Source organism: Marmota monax, unplaced genomic scaffold, assembly GCF_021218885.2.
Source record: "Marmota monax isolate L192 unplaced genomic scaffold, Marmota_monax_Labrador192_F-V1.1 WCK01_AAM20220418_F8-fsc00003, whole genome shotgun sequence".
In the NCBI taxonomy this organism is placed as follows: domain Eukaryota; kingdom Metazoa; phylum Chordata; class Mammalia; order Rodentia; family Sciuridae; genus Marmota; species Marmota monax.
The window spans coordinates 18,007,045-18,029,990 of record NW_026694084.1 but is presented as its reverse complement, the minus strand read 5'-3'; positions in this window follow the sequence as shown (position 1 = coordinate 18,029,990).

Genomic DNA, 22,946 nt, shown 5'->3' with positions numbered 1-22,946 from the left:
TTTAAAGTTGTGGCATCATCTCAGTGCTCAATTTTTTTTGAATTTTAGAACATTTCAGACTTAAAAATTTGAGATTAAACAGACATAACCTATATGTGAAACAAGAATTATCTGAAATGAGATGATAGAACCAAATAATAATTAAATAAAAAGAAAGCTATAATTTAGAAATTAAGATTAAACAAGTTAGAAGCTGGAAATGAATTATAGAGGTGATAATACTTCAAGAAATGCCAGAGAAGAGAAGAAGAAAATTTTAAAGTCAAACATAAAAACATTATATAAGTTATTCATGAGAAATTAATGAATATTAAACATAGAGAATGAAAGTCTCTGAGTTAATAGAAATTTCTTCAGGAGAAAATTAACCAAGGGTTCAGAACTTTATACTAAAATTTGTTATTCAGAAAAAAAATATTAAATTAAAAAATCAAAATTATATCAACATATATTTCAATAAAACTACTAGACAATGAGAAAAAAGGATAAATCATTTAGGCATCTAGGAAAAAAATAACATAAGTAGTATGAGGAAAAATTTTAATAAGCATTGACTGTACACCAATTTATGCCAGAAAATTTATCAGAATAACATATATAAAATTCTTAAGAAAAGACCTGTAGGGCTGGGGTTGTGGCTCAGTAGTAGAGTGTGCACCTAACACATCTGAGGGCCTGGGTTTGATCCTCAGCACCACATTAAAATAAATAAAATAAAGGTATTGTGTCCAACTACAACTTTAAAAAAAAGAAAGAAAGAAATAACAAAAGAAAAGAAAAGAAAGAAAGAAAAGGCCTGTGACCTTGTCCTTCAATCATTACTGCCTAGACAAAATAATTAAGTTTTAAGAGTTCATCACTGTTCTTTCTGTAATTCCTAGTACAAGTTAATGGTCAAATGTGACCATTAACTTGTACTAAGAATTGTTTAGAGGTAAAAATACTATAAAAACTAAGCTTCTTCTCTGAAGTAATTGTGTTGGGCATCCCACAAATGAATACAGTTAATTACATTAGAAGCCTAAAGTGCAAATTAGCCATGATCCATGGCAATCATTAAGCATCAACTTCTTCAGGAGGAACATTGTCTATCCACAAAGATAATACTGTTTCTGGACCAAGAATAGATGCCTAAAAGTGAATGGAATGTTTTCTTTTCTTTCTTCTGGGTTCAGTGCTGATCATCATGCCAAGGGAAGAGAGACTGGAAATTCATACCTAAGCATTCCATTGTCAGGGAGGAAAAAAAAAGTAAAAGAAATTAATTAGGACCTATTTTTATTTGCAGACAAGTCATTTGGTCTTGAATTTACTTCCAATGCAGTGGAAAATGAGGAAGTTGATGGAATATTTTCTGAATGCCTTAATAGCTACATAATTAAATCTCCTTATTTCCCTTATACAGATAATGGGATGTGAAGTTCAAAATAATGAAGCATGTGTTAAATATGCATAGCTACTAAGTAACAAAGAACCTGAAGCCCATCTGATACAAGAACTCAGATGTCTAAACACTAGACCTCTTTTTCCATTCCACAGATAATACTATTGAAAACATCTTGTATTTTTAGATACTGTGCTGATTTTATGCAATACGATCTTGCCTTCCTTCTAGTTGGAGCATTCCTTTCATGAGACCTTACTTTATATACATTTCCAAATATAGAACCACATCTGGATGGCCTGAGAGAAATGTCCTATTTTTATTCATTACAACTGTAATGAATGTCTTAGATAATTCAGCTTTGAACTCAATGCTGAATGGGGGATCAAAGCATCAGAGATCCTCTGATTATATTAATTGCTTGGCAATTCACTGGGAAGTTTGCTACAATCCTGTTCCCTTAGAATTACATATAATAAAGTTCAACCCGAGGGAACCAATTGGTTTATATGCTAAAATGGCTTAATATATGCTCACAGAAAATTCTATTGAATCAAATTAATAACAATCTCATCAGCTTGCCAAGTTACTCATTTAGGAGACACACATGAGCTATCCTGACAATACCAAAGTGACTCTGCATTTGTAACACTGATAATTATAGAGAATGTCACAACCAGCTACAGAAAATATGATTCTATTACAGTTGTCAGCAAAAGAATTTCCTGCCACTGTGTCAATCCTAAACTCTTTAGTGAGAAGTAAAATTAACAAGGTTAGGTAAAACAATTTGTACCTAGTTTTATCAAGTAATATTATGTATTACATGTACACTTGAATGCATGTACATTATGTTAAGATGTTTGTGAGCAAAGGGTAAGTGGGATTGACTTGTTACCTCTGTAAATTAAGCAATATAAGGATACAAAATTAAATTAATGATAACAGCTGGAATTAAATATTTAAATATTGGGCACAAACATACTAAAGAAGTAATCATTTCATACATATTATAAATAAGATTTTAAGCTTTTAAACAATGAATAATTTATTCTTGTACACACAGTTATTGAGTGACTGAGTTCATATTAGAAACCAGGGCTGGGGGTGTGGCTCAAGTGGTAGCGCGCTCGCCTGGCATGCATGCGGCCTGGGTTCAATCCTCAGCACAACATACAAATAAAGATGTTGTGTCTGCCAAAAACTAAAAACTAAATATTAAAATTCTCTCTCTCTCTCTCTCTCTCAAAAAAAAAAATAGAAACCAGCTTATTTCTAAATACCACATGATTAATATTTAGTAATTTTTCATTTTTCAAAGTACAATAATAAGTAATGCATCAAGTAAGTACAAACACACATATATATACGTTTATATAATATATATTTCATAAATAACAGTCAATATAGGAAATATTCAAACTGGGTGATGTGCTGCAACAGAAATTTATTTTTGTCACAGTTCTGGTGGTTAGAAGGCAGCAGAATACAACAGACACTAGTATAGCAGTATGCATAAATGTGGCTGTATAACCAATGTGATCCTACAATCTGTACACGTGGTAAAAATAAGAATTCATACCCCATTTGAATCAAATGTATGATATATGATATGTCAAGATCATTGTAATGTTTTGAGCAACCAATAAAAAAAGAAGTCTGAAATCAATGAGTTTGCAGTCTTGATTTTCTGCAAGGACTCTGAAGAAATATTGGTTTCTTACCATTTTTCTAGTTTCTGGTTACAGCCAGCAATCATTGGCATTCCTTGATTTATAGATATTTTATTCAATCTGAGCCCAGCCAGTGCCAGCATGACAAGATCTTAACTAATTGCTTCTAAAATGATGTTATATCCAAATTGTAAAGACCACAATGTGAGGTTCTGGGTCAGGACTGTAACAAATCTTTTTTGGAGAGAGAAAATGAAATCAACCCTCAAAATCCACTGTATACTGAAATGCTTTATGTTAATTATTATGTTTTTGTTATGTATTGCCAATGACTTTGGGTGAAACCATGCATCCTCTGAACCTTCCTTCCAGTTGAGAACCAAATATCTACTTTGATTTCATAAACAAGTTTATAAAATTTTAATAAAAATTTCAAAAGAAAGCATAAGATGCAGAAAATAATTAATAGTTAAAAGCACTGATTTTAATTTTAGTTTTTAAACATAATAAAGGGATAATAAATGGACACATTGATTTGATTTTATACTAGCAAGGCACTTATTGAAATAAAACTTCTTAACACCTGATATGAAGTATCATTAGAAGTTGACTTACCTTTTTCATCATATATATATATATATATATATATATATATATATATATATATATATATATATATATATCTGTAGTATACAATATAACATAATTATGTAGAACACACATAATGTATGTTATACATATAATTATAAGTATCCCTATATATGGCACATATTACAACACCAAGACCTTTATAAATTAACTGTAGTGTATTTAAACTATTCCTAGAAATTACTGTCATAAAAAGTTTGATGATTAAAGAAAGAGTAGTATTGTATTAAGGTAAAAAAAATAGAAATTTTAAAATATATTTTTGTCATCTGAAAAACTCAGCAATCCTAATAAAACAACAGTGTTCTATTTATACAGTTATACCAAAAACTTTTGGAGAGCAGAGGCCAATTTTACTTTACTATGCTTCACATCAATTAATGTTGTAAGAGTAAATGGGGGTAACTCAACAGTATGCATATATTTCTTTCTTTCATATCATGGTTATGTTTTGATGAAATATTTGTATGCCAAAAATCAGTGTTTATTATACATGTGCATTTTTATTCATAATTAAATATGTGCCATAGATATGAAAAAATACAATAATGCATCAGGTTCCTAAACTCATATATGTTGTTAGTAAAAAACCAAAATTTACACTAGATTTTTCTAAATTCAAATCCATAGTTAATTCACCAAAACTTTCTAATATAAAGATCAGCACAATCCAACAGAAGATATTATTAAGCCAAAATGTAAAAAATAAAACTTCCAGAACATTCTCAAGAAAATTGCCATATAAGTAGTGTCACTTTATTAAGAGTGAATTTTGCTTGGTGATTTGAATTCTTTACAATGTTTGGAGAAATATCAGCTAATTACGATGGACAAATATGTATCTCGTATGGTTTTAAATACTTGATCACCATTACAATGCATGATTAAAATTTTTAATAATTCAAATGTACTAATTCAGCTATATATTTCTGAATCAGTTATATGTGAAATGGCATTAAGAAATCCATACTAGAAATACTCGTATGGAAGACAGCAGAATATGCCTTCCAATACATGCTACTTTCATATAAAAATTATTTTGAGCTGAAGGACACAAAAAACAGCAGATGCAAGTAATGTGTCTTAGTATGTTCTTTCCTACTCTAATAGAATACTACACACTGTATAATCTATAAAGAAAATAGATTTATTTCTTATAGTTCTGTAGGCTAGGATATGCAATGTGGAGGGGCCCACTTCTGGGGAGGTTTCCCTACTTGTCAAATTGTGGTGAAAGACAGAGGGCAGGAGAAGGAAAGAAAGCAAGAGGGTCCTTACCAAGTCACCCTAGTAAGAATTACATTAACCCTTTAATCACATGTTTCAAGGTCTTAGTTCTCAATGTTGTTGAATTGAGGGGATTATGTATCTGTCACAAGAATTTCAGGGGACAGCCAAACCATAGCAAATAGCACTGTAACTGTAACTACAATGTGAAAAACACCATCTCTATGTAAGGACAAAATGAACTTTTTTTGACACAGACATAGCTGTAAGAATTTTGTACAAACAGACCTTGTTAAAATAATTTTTATCTTCCCTTAGACTCCCCACATAATTTGGTACCTTTTCATAATTATTCAATCAAATTTAAAAGCATTTAGGATTCTTCAGGGTATTGGGTATTTATTTTCTTTAATGTGCTCCCATGCCAGGTAAGACATTATACTTTTCCTGTTCATTTGCCATCAATTGAATTCTCAAGCCCAGCTGAGACCCTAAAAAGGTAGAGATAATTTTTTTCCTTCCCTACAACTAGAAAGCAAGTAAACATTATCACAAAATTCATTTGATGAGCACATGAAGAAGCTGAAAGCATATCATAAAATAATACAATAATATCATCTGAAATGTGGAAAAGAACAGTGCAAGGAATTATATAAACATTTCCTCTCTGCTGATAAAAAAAAGATAAGAGCAATTTTTATGATAATTTTAGAAACATAAGCCAAGTAACATATTTTAACTAATAGACATTATATTCTGAATTTAGAGATGAGGAGTAAGGAAGTGTATTTTAGCAAGGATTCAGATAAATTCCAGGGCTACAAGTAAAGGCAGAGGGGTAGGTAGAAATTATTTGTTGAGGTTACAAATTGAAGGGCAGTGATTATGGAGCTTTATGCTCAAAATTTGCCAGTCACCATTATTTTTATCCATAATAATTAAGGCTGAAAGTTAATGTTATTTTGTCAAAGAATAGGTTATTATAATTATATGTCAGTCCACACCGTGGAAGATTAAGTTCATTTGTATATTAGGGAAAATGCTTAATAGCATTCAATTAATCAATGTTATTCAATTATTTATTTATATTCCTGTGTAAAAGAACTCTGTAGCTATGCAATTCAGAGATGAACTTTCCATACCATACTTCATCCTGTTGCATATGGATATTTTTAAGTCTACTTCTTCATGTTGGCTTCTGGAGCTCTAATCATGAATATGTAGGCCAATAAAGAAAGAAAAGGGAAAAAGGCAAACTCTTCTCTTACAAATCGGCACAACTGGAGAAGAATTGGCAGTCTCATCTAACACATGCACTTAACAATTCACTAGCCAGAACAGGCTCATGTTGCCAAAACTGTGTTGTAACTACAGTTTACAAACATATCCTTTCCTCCCATTGCCTCATGTGGAATATTGTGCACAAATTTAAAAGGGGGTTGTGTTGATAAGGAATAATGGTAACATGGGTGTTGTAATCTCCATTGGAGAGCCCAAATATGAAATGGCCCACTTGTTTCACATGTATTGGACTCATATTCTTCAGATTTTTAATTATGTATATGGAGTGAGTTAAGCCAAAAAAGTTCAAATCACTTTTCCAGAGTCACACCAGTATTAATAGTTATGAGATTGTGAATACAGGTGTACTGGTCTACTACTCCATGACTAATTTGACTACAATATACCACCTTCAAATTCATTCTCACCAAAAATAGAAAACATTTTTACAGTTTAAATAAACAAAGCAGTTAACTATAGATATATAGATAGATAGATAGATAGATAGATAGATTACCATTTTAGTTAGTTTTACAAATGCAGTGCAACACACGGATATAAGTGCTCAAATCACAGATGGTCTTTTCAATAAAGAGTCACAAAATAAGCAAATTAATGACCACCAACTAGCTTAAAAAAATTTCAAGCACCTTAGATGCTCTTCTTGTGCTGCCACCATTGAATCAGAAATTCACCCCTCCAAAGTCAAGTACCAGGCTGATTTTAATACTGCAAATTAATTTTGCCTTGATTTGTATTATATATGTATAAACTATATATTTGTAGTTGTTAGCCTTGTGTAATATGTTCTTGTATGTGGAAGAAGAATCTAGTTCATTTTTATTTTTATGCAGTATCACTTTGTACAGATGATTTAATATTCTATTGATAGACATTTGAATGATGTAAATATTTTGAATATGGCTATGAATATTTTGTTCGTGGGTTTTAGAATTTTGTCCCTTTGCATGCCTATTTGCTGTATACCACAAGAGAGAAACTACTGTGTTTTGTTGTGTGCATGTTTTCACTTTTGTTAAACTCGCTAAAGGGTTTGCACCATTTTCACTGCCACCAACAGTTATATGGAGTCCTACTTGCTCCACTTTTTAAATTTTTTTATTTATTTTTTTAGTTATACATGACATTAAATCTATTTTGATATTTTTATACATGTTTGGAATATATCTTACTATAACTAGGATCCTAGTCTTATGGATGTACATATGTTGAGATTCACTTTGGTGTATTCATATATGTACACGGGAAAGTTATGTCACATTCCTTGTACTGTCTTTCCTATTCCTATCTCCCTCCCTTCCCTTCATTCCCCTTCGTTTAATACACTGAACTTCTGTCCCACCCCCTTGTTTTAGGTTAGCATCCACATATCAGAGAGAACATTCAACCTTTGGTTTTGGGGGAATTGACTTATTTCACTTAACATATGATACTATCAAGATCCATCGTTTTACCAGCTAATCTCAAAAAGTCATTCTTCTTATGGCTGAGTAATTTTCCATTGTGTTTATATACCACAATTTCTTTATCCATTCATCTCTTGATGTGCATCTAGGTTGGTTCCATAGCTTAGCTATTGTGAATTGAGCTTCTATAAATATTGATTTAGGTGTATCACTGTAGTTTGCTGATTTTAACTCCTTTGGATACATATCAAGGAGTGGGATAACTGGGTCAAACAGAGGTTCCATTCTAAGTTTTCTGAGGAATCTTCATACTGCTTTCCAGAGTGGTTGCACTAATCTGTAGTCCTACCAATAATGTATGAGTGTGCCCTTTTCCCCAACATTTATTGTTACATGTATTGTTGATTATTGTCATTCTTGTTGGAGTGAGGAAGAATCTGCATTTTTCTAATTGCTAGAGATGTTGAACTTTTTTTATATCTTTCTTGACTATTGAGTATTAATTTTCAGGATATACAAAGAACTCAAAAAGCTTAAAAATGACCCGATCAATCGATGGGCAAAGGAGCTAAACAGTAATTGCTCCTTTTTTTTTTTTTTTAATCTAAGACAGTGTTTTTACAGATAAATAGATGGATGGATAGATAGATGGTAGATAGTTCATTTTTCATAGTCATGCCACATTGCAGATTAGTGGGTAGGTCTTTATATTTCTATGTTGATCACTTCTTGGATGATGCATCTTTTTATATCTTAAGACACTTTCTGAAGAATTTTGTAAAAGAGTGGCCAGAAGTACCCAGAGTAGCTGGAGAAATAAGTCCTTCAGTAGTAAAGGGGCCTATGCCTCATGCCTATTACCATCACCCTACTGCATTCATAATTTTGAAGTAATGATACTTTTAGGAATAGAGTAATTAAATGTTTAAAACATTTGATCTTTTTAACAGTAAATCCCTTTTTTTTCTTTCAACAGCAATATTGACTTCATGAGGCACATATATCTCTAGTGAAAAACATGGTAAATGTTATCGCAGTATTTCCTTCAGGTTGTTGAAAAATACATGTTGTTTTTAATGCATCATGATTTGGTCTTTTAAATTTTAATTCAAAATCAAGTAGCAGTTTTAACAATTAGAAATAACTTTGTGTTAAAAAGTGATTTAGGCCATTGCTAATGTAAAATCAATTAGGCGTAACACTCCTTAAATCTTAGCAAAGAAGCTACTTAATACTGTGAGTGTCCAGAGCAATGATTAGAAACATGTTTTTTTTTTATTTGACTCTATTTGATTAAGATTGCCTTTTTCAATCCTCACATACACAATACTGCTCAATTTATTCTAAGAAAAGCTATGTAGTGGTAGAGAAGGTATCATTACATTTTATTTGAATATTTTCTTTGTTAAATCTATCTGATTACTATTCTATATTTTTGCACATTTACATCCTACATGGTTAATTTAGTTTAATATCTGTAAACTTAATTTTTTTCTTAAAGTATTTCAAGATTAATTTAATCTCAAAATATCTAAAACTTGATGGAAATGTATAACATCCCAGGTGTTAAATTCTTCAAATATTAATAGTGTAATGATAAGTGTCACAAAAATGAGAGAAAGTTTATAAGTACAAAGCAAAAAGATTATTAGATATAAGAAAATAAAGTTACTTCAATTTTCCTAGAAAATCAATAGATTAAGAAAGCATTGAAGATAGTACCATTTATTGGTATGTTTTGATGTGTATGCATTGTTAATCAGTTTTCTATCACTGTGAGGAAATACCTGAGATGAACAATTTAAAGGAGGGAAATGTTTATTTTCACTAATGGTTTCAAAGGTTTAGGTTCATGGTAGGCTTGATCCTGCTGCTTTGGGCCTGTGGCAACACATAACACTATAGTGGTAGAACCTGACAAAGGAATGGTTCACTTGATGGTGTCGGGGAAGTGAAAGTGAAGAAGAGACTAGTGTTCCATAGTCACTTTTAGGACATGCCCCAGAGACCATCAACTAAATCCTATCTCCTAAACTTTTCACCACCTCCCATTAGTACCAGAAGCTAGTGACCAAGCCTTTAATACATGAGCCTTAGGAGGTCATTTCAGATCCAAATTTTAATATGCACTGGCCTATATTAAGGGGAATCCCATCGAAAAATGCAAAATAGGTATAATAAAACATTATCAAAGTAGCCTTTTCCCTCCAGCCTCTACTGTCCCTAGCCATTCCATTTTTCATGGATCATTCTCAATATTAACTTTTAAGAAAACCTGAAGCATTCAGTTAAATGTTTTTCACTGTTCTCTAGGTATCTCTTTTACTACTTGTCACATTGTATGTTTTCACACTCATTTTGTCAAATTTCTTACTAAAGACCAAACTTTACAACCTTTAGCTACAGTTTAGTCAGGGATTCTTGAATGTTGTGTTACATTTATTTGGTGTATAACATTTCTTTAAATAAATCGTGATTTATGTGATTTATACTTGAGAAATTTTGGTATAACTTTAACAAATTTAAATAGACTAACTTAAAATCGGGAGTGATGATAAACATAGACGCATGTCAGCCATTTTCTCATCTAGTCCATAAAATATATATCCTATGGACTAGATAAGAAAATACACATTTACATTTTCAATATTTGTTTAAATAGATAATTTTTGGCAGTATTCAGATATGTTTTGGCAGTGTTCGTATATGATTTTGTTTTGATGGATACCAGTTGTTTGCCTTCCTATGAATATAAAATTATATAAAATTTATTATATACATGTTCATATCTATGTGCTTTTGTAAATATGTGTGCACACAATATTTCTTCCTAAATTTTATGATGAAATAAAATTTAAGTAACATTTATTGAAAGCTGTATTGGAGCTGTACCGCACAACAGTTCAAAATCTCATCATGTACCCTTGTATGTTATCTTCAGGCATATATGTTTGTATGTATGTGTGTGTGTGTGTGTGTGTGTGTATGAGAGAGAGATTCATTTTCATTTTACAAAGAAGAAATGAGTCCAGAGAACTGTATATAATTTACACAAAACCAGAGAAATAGAATATAATAAAAAATATTGGCATTTGGGTATCTTTCATATCTTCATGGTAATGATTGTTGCTTCTATTGGTTTCCTCATAATTCCCTTCTCTACTCACTATATACCCATTTTTATTTTTATTTATTGTGATATTTAGATTATTTTGTATCATTGTAAAATATCGTTGTTTTCTTTATGGGATAAGATAGATGAGTGCTAACAAGTAGTCAAAGCGAGCAGATAAGATTCTCCAAGCTTCAACTGTCTCACAGAAAGCTGTGTTGGACTGCACAGGAATCATTTTTTCCCAAAAAATCATCTCCTGAATATTTCCCTGCAGAGGGAGTGAGTTAAGAAACTTTTACATGAAGCTAAAAGAATAAAATGTGCTCCTGCTTAATGAAAGACCCTCATGCAAAGCGGAAACCTCCCAACCCAGTCATGCCCTCGAGTTCCTTCTTCCTGTGGGCGACCGCAGCTCTCTGCCAAGATTCTTTAAAGGTGGAGGACATGTACTCAAAAGGTCAGTCAGACCTTCTCCAACCCCCCAAATAAACTAGTACTAAGTTGTACTAGTAGTCTATGTGCTTCTGCATCTTTGCAATAAATTATGATTACATAAATGAGTAGTGAACAAATAAAATCTTTATCAAGTAAATGTTTTCAAATATATTCAAAAAGAGAAAGAAGAATCTATTATATTTATTTGAAGAATTTTAAAAATTTGTTTCTTATAATTTTTCCAATAAGTAACTTTCAGTCACTGAAAGATGTTCTTTTTGAAAGAATATTAGTATATGAAAGAAACTTTAGGTAAACTTGAGGTAATTTCCCAAAATCCCAATAATAGTTTTAAGAAACTCTTCAGGCAAAAACAGAAAATCTCATTAATATCACTAGCTTATTTGGAAAGAAGACAAAAGGGCTCTAAAATGTAATAGCTGCAATTCTTCAGAAGCACCCATCTGGAAAAACTCTAATATTCATGCTAATACTGTTTTTAAGTACAATATGGTAAAAGTGTGTGTGTGTGTGTGTGTGTGTGTGTGTGTGTTTGTATGTACCTTGGAATACTGTTTTGATATTGTAGCAAGGAAAATGGAATTTTTTTTTATTTAAAAAGTTCAAATTTGAGTCAGAATTTATACTATATATAATCTTTCTCTCAATTTGTAATTAAATATTGCATTTTTATTTATTCTTTAATTGTAATTATTTTCTACAAATAGTTTTTTATAACGCAAAATTTTTAAAAGCAAAATTGTTTTTGTTGTTTAGTTTTTAGTTTTCCCTCAAGGAGGATGGAAAGTGTAAGATCATTTTTTAGCAATATGCAAATTATTTAACTCATTTTAATAATAAATTATTGTGCCTTAAAATACAAATTCTTGTCTTTGCTTTTTAATTGCATCATTTTAGTGAATTAAAAAAAAAAAAAACTCTGCTTTCAATTTTCCGATTGTTTTTCAATATTTTATGCAGAAGTGATAGAAAATGTATTATCTGTGGAGTACCTGCTACTCTAGCACAGCCTGTGGACCAGCAGCATCAACATTAGCTTTAACTTTTTTCTGAAATTCGGATTCTGAGCAGTCTCCCCAGAACTACTCAGTGTCCACATTTTAACAAGAAACTTGGTTTATCTGTTTCCAATGTCCTCAGACTATAATTTTGAATTTGATTATACATTAGAATAACTGATTGGTTATTCTAATGCAATGTTATACTTGAGAAACTTTTTCTAAGGTCTTTAAAAGTGTTTTGTTTCATCAGTCATGGTAGTGCATGCTTGTAATCCCGGTGACTCAGGAGGCTGAGGCAGCAAGATCACAAGTTTAAGGCTAGTCTCAGCGACTTGGTGAGACCCTGTCTCAAAATTTAAAAACAAAAACAAAAATAAAAAAAAACTTTGTTTCATGCAATCCTACAATGAAGACATTATTGTCTCCATTTTGTACATAAAAAGGGAAGACAAAAAAAATCATCTATATATCTATATTTGGGATATTCTCTCCTTCATAGAATAATTAGGACTTTAAAAACTTACTGAGCAATTTCAGTTAAAATCTGAATTTTACTCATTAAATTTCCTTACTGTGGAATATTTCAGATTTCCATCAACATTGGGGTAACAAAAGAAGTGTAATTAATCATTAACTAAGTCTTCAAGTATATGTGTATGTTTTTTCATGTTTTATGTAAAAACTGACTTGTTCCAAAAAGTGTTTAAAATGGATACAGGTAAACCAGGAAAGTTAAAATTCTTACGTGGATGTTACTTTGAAAGAATAAAGAAAAATTTTATCAGAAGCAAAGTATACAATTACTGACTTCACATTGCTATCCTAAAGTCATAATAATGGCATTGTGGGGGTGTGCACTTATTGTTATACTCTAATGATTATGAAAATGAGTATATGAGGAGATTTGATAGTCACATTTTTATTAGGCCAAAGCAAAATAATTGTTCAGAAATAGAAATAAAATATAGATATTTGTTACGGTCTGTAAACAAGTCAAGATGGCGCCTGGCATTTTGCCAGAGGGAATGGTTTGTGAAGTAATGCCAGCGAGCCATTAAGTGTGGAAATTCCTTATTGGTTGACTGCTGTATCTAGTTTATGTTAAGCTGTGTGGAATGTATATATACCCCTCCTGTCCTACAATAAACGGCTCCCACTCCTGCTGTATCAATATACACAAGTTGCTTGTCATCCCCCAGTTAGTTTGCCCAGCCAGCCGGGCTGCAGAAGATATTAATCCCTGAAGTGTTTATTGAAAAAGCTTTATGGATAAGGAACATGAAAAAAGAAAATAAACATTAGCTGAATTCATTTTATAACGTTTAAAGCTTTTTAAACAATTCAATTATAAAGGAACTGTGAAGAAATATTAATTTATAATTTTAAGTGTTTTAGTGGTAAACTGTTTTTATGAAAGTGTTGCATGTATTCATAAAATAATAAAATTACAAATGTAATATTAATTGAGCACGTTCATGATTTTAGGTAATATATAAATTTTATTTTACATATTTTAATAACTCCTTTAGATAGATAAAATCCTCATTTTATTTTATAGGTCAAGAAATTTAATTTAACTAATGGCTTATGAAAATAAGATTGAGATTTTTAGATTGAGACTATAATTGAGACAATCTGGTCCTATTTATTTTTTCTCATTTTCACCAATAAAACACCTCCATTAAATCCTAGGCCTTGTAACCAGTTTTAGGACCAGTGATTCAGATCAGTATCAGCCAACAAATGAATCAAATCTAGCCTTCCACAGGTTCTTATAAAGAAAGTTCACTGGATTGGAGTTATACCCCTTTGCTACTGTTTGAATGTCCTCCTTCTAGAACTCATCTTGAAACTTCATTGCTGTTGCAAAAGTAGAAAAAAGTGACACCTTTAAGAAGTGATTGTGTCATGAGTATTCACTTCCCTTTCCAACATGTTATGATGCATCCTGAGGCAAATAAACTTCTATTGTATATAAATTATCCAGTCTGTGGTGTTCTATTATAGTAGCAGAAAATGCACAAAGAAACCATTTGTTTCTACTTTAGTCTGTAGCAGCTTTGCCACCACAATGGTAGAGTTGGGTAGTACTGCCAATGATGATGGAAATAATAGAGCCTTTCTAGCCCATAAAGCCAAAGCCATTTACTACATAGCCCTTTACTAAAAAAGTTTGGCAATCTGTGATAAATGATGTTTTCTGCGATGTAAGTTTTAATATTGAAAATATAATCAATATACCTTGAAAATGTTTTATTTTTTCCACAAAAACTTTTCCTAATGTGTTTAGAAAATGATGAATTAATGAAACTGAACACATTTTCTTAATTTAAGATTTCTTAGAATTATAAAAAAATTTATAGGATTTTGAATATTCAAAGGAAGGTCACAAACCCAAGTTTAATAAACATTTTTTAAATCATAAGATTTTTTTACTAGTTTATGATCTATTAGGTAAGCATTGCAATAGTAAATATAATTTTTCATTTAAACAATATTTATTGCACATTTTACTTTAATTATAAAATTATAGATAATTATTCTTATGTATGTGTAATCATTTATAAACAACTTCTGTTAAGAATCAAGTTAGAATTAACTGAATAGTTGAGAAATTGTAGCTTCTGTATATTCAATTTACACTGATAGAGCATCTCAATCTGTTTACTTTTACCTAAATACTTTTGATAATGTAAGATCTTTTGATAAAACCTTTGTAAAAATTATAAAAATGATTTCATTTGAGAATTTTAAAAATTTATTCCTTATAAAACACAACTAACTGAAAGAAAAACATAGAATGCTGTCAAGATTCCAGGCTAGTTTTCAGCCCTTGTGATGATTATAGTCAGTCTGGAGTTGTGTTTATGGTATTAAAGGTGAAATTGGAGGACATACTACTCCAAGGATCATTCATTTCTTTGTTGAGATGCTGATAGCTGTTGGTAGCAACAAGTTTGACATCACTCACTCTGAAAAGAATCATCAAAATTTTGCTCTCTTGTTGTTTTGAAGTCAAACATTCATATTTTAAAAATGTCCAGAGCTTTGATAGAATTGACTTTGAATAACCAGGTAAGGATTCTGGATATGGTCAGAACACATACATTTTGATTTGGTAGCATTTCCAAGAGTGAGGTCACTTTAGAAATCATACTTTTAAACATCTGTAAAATTCAATTGGTAGTTGACATTCATGTCATGTACCTTTATACTATAAGCATACACATACTTTAGTTATACTCCTTTGTTTTCTGATCATGATAATTCCACAATATGCAATTCATTTTTTTTAAAAAAGAATAAAATCCAAAAGCAAAAGAAAGTCATATAAGACAAGAAAAATACAGGGGCAAGCAAATTTTATGCACAGTACATCAGAGGGAACATTACTGAGCCTGTCTATGTAGTTTTATGACTCATAAATAGAGTTGACATTAAAAACAAACAAACAAACAGAAGTGCATCTTCTAGCAATTGTTCAGAAATCACTGTAGTTTGACTGCTATATTCAAACCACAACTGTTCTCAGGAACATAGCAATAGCCAGTTTGATGGTACAGGCAGCTTTTCATTATTCAGAGCATCATAGTAGCCAGAATATTTTTACTCTGGATTTGCAGGGGAGAAAGAAGTAACTGGAAAAGACACCCATGAACTTAAACACTATTCCAGTTATGGCAATATGCTCTTGCAAAAACAACAAAAGAATAAATGTATTTTTATTAAAAATAATTGTATTCACTGTTTACTATTTATTATTATGCACAATTTTTGAAAGGAACTAAAATTTTTAAATCATTATTTTGTATTAGAGCTTTATACTTATACATAGTGGCTGGTTCATTCTGACAAAAATATGCATGGAATCTAACCCACACCATTTCAGTCTCCATTTCTCCCAACCCCAACTCCATTGAACCTCCTCTTGCTCATCCATCACCTATACTTGATCATTGTTTTCCATACAAACCTAAAAGTGGAATTCCCCATGGTATGGTTATACATGCACATGACCTGATTTTGTTAAATTTATTCCACATTTCCTCTCCTTTCTCATTCCTCCTTCTTCCCTCTGGATCTCCTTCTACTCTTCCTTATATCTTCATGATATCTGATCACTCCTTTTCCTTATTTTGCTATAGCAAGAACTCCAATTTGACAGTCTTAACTGACACTTCAAGCATATTATATTTCCTTAGAAGGCAAGATATTGTCTCTTTTAGTATAATAACATCTATTGTTATTCCCCAAATTTCTGTAGATTCAAACAAGATAGAGTCTTTTAGCTTCATTTGTTAAAAGTGTGGAAAATAAAAAGGGTGAAGTTCTATGGATCTCTGTATAAAGAAGAAAAATGTAAGACTTTTTCTACAGAAGGCATGACATGTTTGGTAGTGCTGCATGCATTCAAAACAGGTAAACATGTAGTAAATAGTTTACTGTGACTTATAGAAATTTGATCATTATCCTTGTCAACACTTGATCAAGTGCACATTATAATTGTTGATTCTATGGCCATCGGTTTACTAAAAGATATTTATAAATTTGTAATCTTACAGCCATTTAAAATCAAAATCCTGTTACAGAGGATGTCTGTTGTATGTACAAAACTAACATACAAGCCAGGTGCTGAGTACACACCTATATAATCCCAGTGGCTCTAGAGGCTGAGGCAGGAGGATTTCTAGTTCAAAACCAGCCTTAACAATAGTGAGGCACTAAGCAACTCAGTGAGACCCTGTCTCTAAATAATATACAAAATAGGAGTGAGGATGTGTGGCTCAGTGAGCGAGTGATCCTGAGTTCAATTCACAGTACCCAAACAAACAAACAACAACAACAAAAATTAACATATACAGACATTACATTCAGATTTAACTTTGTATGTGATTTCTGGGTGCTTTTGTTTGTACTTTGACATGTTTATTGCTCTTTTGTGTATTAAGTCATCTTAGATGTTATTATACAACAGAGAAGTAAAATATTTTAATATTTTGAGATGGACCATTTATATTACCCAAGTTATTTTAATCCATTCCAACTAAACATGTTTAAAAAATACAAAATATCTTGTATATGTTATTTCATTCCAGTACCAATATTTTTTAAAGAACACTATCAGTACTTCAAATTTAAAGTTATTATACATACTAAAAAACCATTAGCTAAGCACTAGAGAAAAAATAATTACTGCTAGGCTGATGTCTTCAAAAGCTAACTTGTGCAAGCAGACTTCTATGTAAATAACTACAGCATAATGTGATAAGATAAACTAACGTAATTGTATGCTAATGAAAGAAGAAATAACTAACCTTCCCTGGAGAAGCTAGAGAGATTTTATAGAGCAGGATATAGTGGTGAGGAAATAATTATTTTTGTTCTTTTTTTTATAAATGGTAAAGAAAGTGAAAAAGTTTCCTAGAGATACATTTTGAAAACCCATTTATAACTAGTAGTTTTTTTTTTCTTTTATGTACCTGGTGTATTAGTCAGCTTTTTCATTGCTGTGACCAAAACTCCTGACAAGAACAACGTATAAGCAAGAAAAATGTATTTGGTGCTCACAGTTTCAGAGGTTTCTGTCCATAGATGGGTGATTCCTTTGCTCTGAGCCTGAAGTGAGGCAGAACATTATGGTGGAAAGATATGGAGAATGAATTTATTTCAGGATATGACCTTCAGGAAGCAGAGGAACATCTCTCACCAAGGAAAAATATGTACCCCAAAGACTTTAGTGATCTACCTTCTCCAGTCATACCTCACCTACCTATAGCTGACATCCAGTTAATCCCTATTAGAGCACTGATTAGGTTAAGGCTCTCATAACCCAATCATTTCACCTTTAAGCTTTCTTGAAATGTCTCACACATGAGCTTTTGGGGGATGTTTCATATTTAAATCATAACACCTGGTCAATATAAAATCAGTGGCTCATCTAAAGATCATGACAAGAAAATGGCTTTCTTGTATATAAAATGTAACAAGCTAACCAAACTACATAAACAAATGTGACTCAGATCTTAGGTTTTAATACTATTATGCTGGCATTCTTAGTATTCAAAAATAAGAAATACATTTGCTTTCTTTGTCTCCTGAAGTTCAGAAATCTCTATTGTCCTTCACTCCTTGGTTTAAAAAATTTATTATTTATTACCACCTAATAATATTATTATTATTTTTAAAAGAAGTTTTATAAATATAGAGGTTTCTGAGTGTCTCTCTATATGTTTCTACATTTATCAATGAATCCCAATCCTTATCTTTTTTAACATGATTTTTAGTATATGAAATATTGCTAAACTAGTGAAAAACTAAGTAAATAAATATCTTGGAAAACAAAAGCTTATGGGCAATTAAAACTGATTGAGATACAAGAAAAATCTGAAAACTTAATTCTTCTAAGGATTTGGAAAAACACAAAGTCAATAAGCAGAATAATTTGCTTTTCTAGAATTCTACAAGGAATTGCATTTGGAAGCAATGTGAGATGATAATGGCTATGTTAATCTGTTTCACCATAGTAACCATTTATATATGATATATATATATAAATTATATATATATTCACATCCACATATATCTGTATCTTGTAACATGTTGTAGACTTTATATATGAAAAAAAATATTCAAAAAAATTTAAAAGAAGCTGGCAATATAGAGTACAACTTAAAATAAGGATCAGTGGAAAGATTCCTGAAGAGCATTAAATATTTAGCTTCCTATCCCTGCACCACATAGCACATAAATGGCCCACTTGTACCATGGAAGAAGATAAAGTGTGGAATAAGGAAGTATTGGTTTTTGTTCAGTATATATGGATGTATGTATACCTAAGGAAAGGAGAAAGTTTGGTTTAAAAAAAAAAGAAAGATAGAATTAAAAGAAACACTGCAACCCAAACTATGAAAACCTCAAGCTACCTTCCGATTTTATTGAGTTTCAGAATGCTGAAAAACAAGTCTTACAGACTCCAAGTAGAATCCTAGAACTTCTCTCTCGAGACCTCACTAGACAAGAAACAGAATTAATAATACAATGTCAGGAACCCACAATAAAAAAAATATCTTCCTTGTCACAAATTCATGAAGATCACAAGTCAATGCTTATCAACCATAGAGAGTGACTATCCTAAGATTGCACAAAACACATAATTGCTACCTTATTAAAATGTTTAATAATAGAATAAGAAAACATATGTAATTATTTTATATAATAATATAAAATCTATGAATATGTAATATACAGCATATATCATTTGTAATATTACTTATGTATATAAAAGTTTAAAAGTTGTTAAGAAGATTGGAAGACTAAGTTGATGAAATTTCCTAGAAAGTGATACTAAAAAACAAAGAGATATAATTTAAAAGAAGAAAGTCATAGAATCAATCCAAAGGAGCAATGTCTGCCCATGAAAGATGAGATTTTTTTTTTAAAAAAAGGAAATAAAAATTATCAAATGAGTTCAATAAAACTTTTTTGATTAAAAAAAAATAGTTCTAATAGTTGAAGGGCCCACTCAGCAAGATGAATATATATCCATTCATGCATATGTGTATCATAATGAAGATGAATATATATCCATTCATGCAGATGTGTATCATAATGAATTATCAGAACACCAGATATATATATATATATATATATATATATATATATATATATATATATGATAAAATTTAATCTTTTTTATAAAAATAAAAGCACTCATATGGATAAAAATCAAAACAATTATAATATGTGACAACTAGTAATACTTTTAAAAGGAAATTTAGACAATTCTCTTTATGAGGGCCAGGGGGAGTTCCAGTTGGAGAGAAGAGTTAGTGAGAAGACACTCCAACCTGGGAAGGAAAAAGGTTTCCATGGTGAATGACAGGGGTCAGTGGGGTGAGGGGAGGGCCCATAGATAACTGAAGGTATCCACTTGTTCCACATTGAATGAAGTCTTAGAGCTGCAGATGGTGATTGGGAAGACTCAGTGAAAGTACATGTCCAAATAAGCCTAAGAAAAGCAAGTAGGCAGTTATTACTTCCAGGAAAGTCATGAAGTTAAACAAAATGGAGTTATCATGGATATGCACCATTTAGTTATATTTTCTTTTGTATACATTTGGACATCTTTTAATGTAATATTTATTTTTAAAATAGCTATTTCTGTTTTCTGTTGTGATTTGCATCTTAAATTTAAGGTGAAATTATTCTTTGATTTTTTTATAACATATTTGTTTAAAATGTAGCTTAATTTTTCTTGAGATATTCTTTGCTTCACACATCAAGTTTGGAAAATGTTCTATGGGTGATATATATACAGAATTTTGTTAAGTTGATGCATTGATTTTAGTTGACATCAAATAAAATTAATAAACTTAAAACATGTGATTTGTTGTGCTTTACATAAGCACACACGAATGTACATTGTGAAAATTTCTTATGCATCTATTTCATCTATTTAATAAGCTTTATGTGTTTTAATAATATAGATTTCATTTGCACATATGGAATTTACCAACTTCATCTTTTAATGATAGTAATAGCAGAAGAAACAGTAGTACTCATTTTAACAAATAACAAATAGAATACAGTGTTAGGAATGTTGACAAGCCTACTTCATCCTTACAACAATAAGCAGTATTAGAAAAAGATGAAGAAACAAAGACATATGAAATTTAAGGGACATTATCAAAGTCATAAAGATATGATCAGGTAAAATCCTAAACCAAATTACCTCAGTCTGTAGTCTATGCTCTTATGGACATTTTTTTTTGTCCTGAAAATACAGCTTTGATCTCTAGATTGAAGAGTTTATTTGTACTTATATTATTTGTAGTTTTTACTCTGTACCATGTTATAGCAAAATGACTAATCCCAATGTAAGATCACCCCCAAAATAGGATTAAATGGTTTATTTTAACTAATATCATTACTTTATATATAATATGCTTTTATATTATACATATATTTATTTATTTTTTACCTTACATGTACAAATATAGCTGTACATTTCGTATTAAGAAGACCTGTATGCTGCTAATGTAAATTATGATTCTGTTTAATATGACAGTTTTATTGACATATAATTCACACATATCCATTCACATAAAATTCATGATTTGATGTTCTTAGTTTACTCAGTGTTATGCTTTGGATCTTAAAAATCCCACAACAGCTAATTTGTTATTCTCTCTCCACCTCATTTTGCAATAAGTCAATTGACTTTCATCTACTAATCTTGTGTTTTTTATGCAAATGCAACCACATTGTGCCTTAAGAAAAATAAAGAACACAAATATGGGGAGTGAGAAGTCTCAGGTGGTAAAAGTTTGATACCCAATGCAGCCATGCTTAGATATGGAGCCTTTGTGAGGTGATTGAATCATAATGGTTCTGACCTCATAAATGTATGCATTCATTTCTGGATTCATACCTTAATGGTCTGTTGGGAGGTGGAGGAAGCTTTAGGAGTTAGGGCTTAGCTGGAGGAACAGGTCACTGTGTGCAAGCTCTAGGAGAGTGTTTTGCCCCTGACTGATTTCCCCCTTTCCCTCCCTCCCCTCTGCCACCTGGCCACCACCAACTTGGCTCCACCACATGCTTCCTGGCACAGTGCTGCCTCACCCACAAACAAACAACAGTCAAGCCAAGTGACCACCTGAAATGAGACACCTGAAATGCGGGGCTAAGTTAACTCTATTCTCCTTTAAGTTGATTTTGATTTTCTCAGGTATTTTGTCATTATGAGAAAGAGCTAAGTCACACAGTCTGTTGTAGAACATTTATATTTTTCATAAGAAGACACATACATAAAAGAAGCAGGAATTTGCATGTTGGAAGGAACATTATTCTTCTCCCAACCCATCTAGCCCCAAAACCTCTCTCCTGTTTCCTGTCTCTATAAATTTTACCCTTTTATATAAATATAATCACACAATATGTGATCTTTTATAAAAGGATTTTTTTCTTAGAATAACATTTTTAAGTTTTATACAGATAATAGGCTTTCAATTTATACACTTTCAAATACTTATTATCCAAGTTTTTAATTTAAATCATTCTAATGACTGCAAAATGGTATTTTCCTCTGAATTTCATTTGCATTTAATTAATGACTAATGACATTGAAAATCATTTTATATGCTTGTTCTACTTTTAATATGTTAAACTTTTACATTTACATCTTTAAATCATTTAGAGTTAATTTTTGTTCAAGGTATGAGGAAGGGGTCTAACCTCATGGTTTTGCATGTAGGTTTCTAACTGTCCAGCAACATTTGTTGAAAATGGACTCTTTCCCCCATTGAATTATCTTGACACCATTATTGAAATCCAACTGATAAATGTAAAGTTTTTTTCCAGGCATTCAATTCTATTCCATATTTTATATGTCTATCCTTATATGTGAATGTCTTTATTGCTGTTGCTTTAGAGTGAATTTTGACATCAGAAAGCACAACTTTTCCATCTTTGTTACTATTTGTAGAGGTTGCTTTGAATCTTCTATATCCTTCAGATTGTCTGAGATTCAGAATCATTTTGTCAATTTCTGAGAAAAAAAATTAAAACAACTAGCATTTTGACAAAATGGCCTTCTATGAGAGACAGAACCTCCAATCTAAGAGTGAAGCTGAGTAGGAACAGGAAGACTGAGGAAGGAAGGGAGTCTCCCACCCTTTTGTCCAAACACAGCTGGATATAATCTCCATCATATAGAGTTTGGGAAGATGAGATATC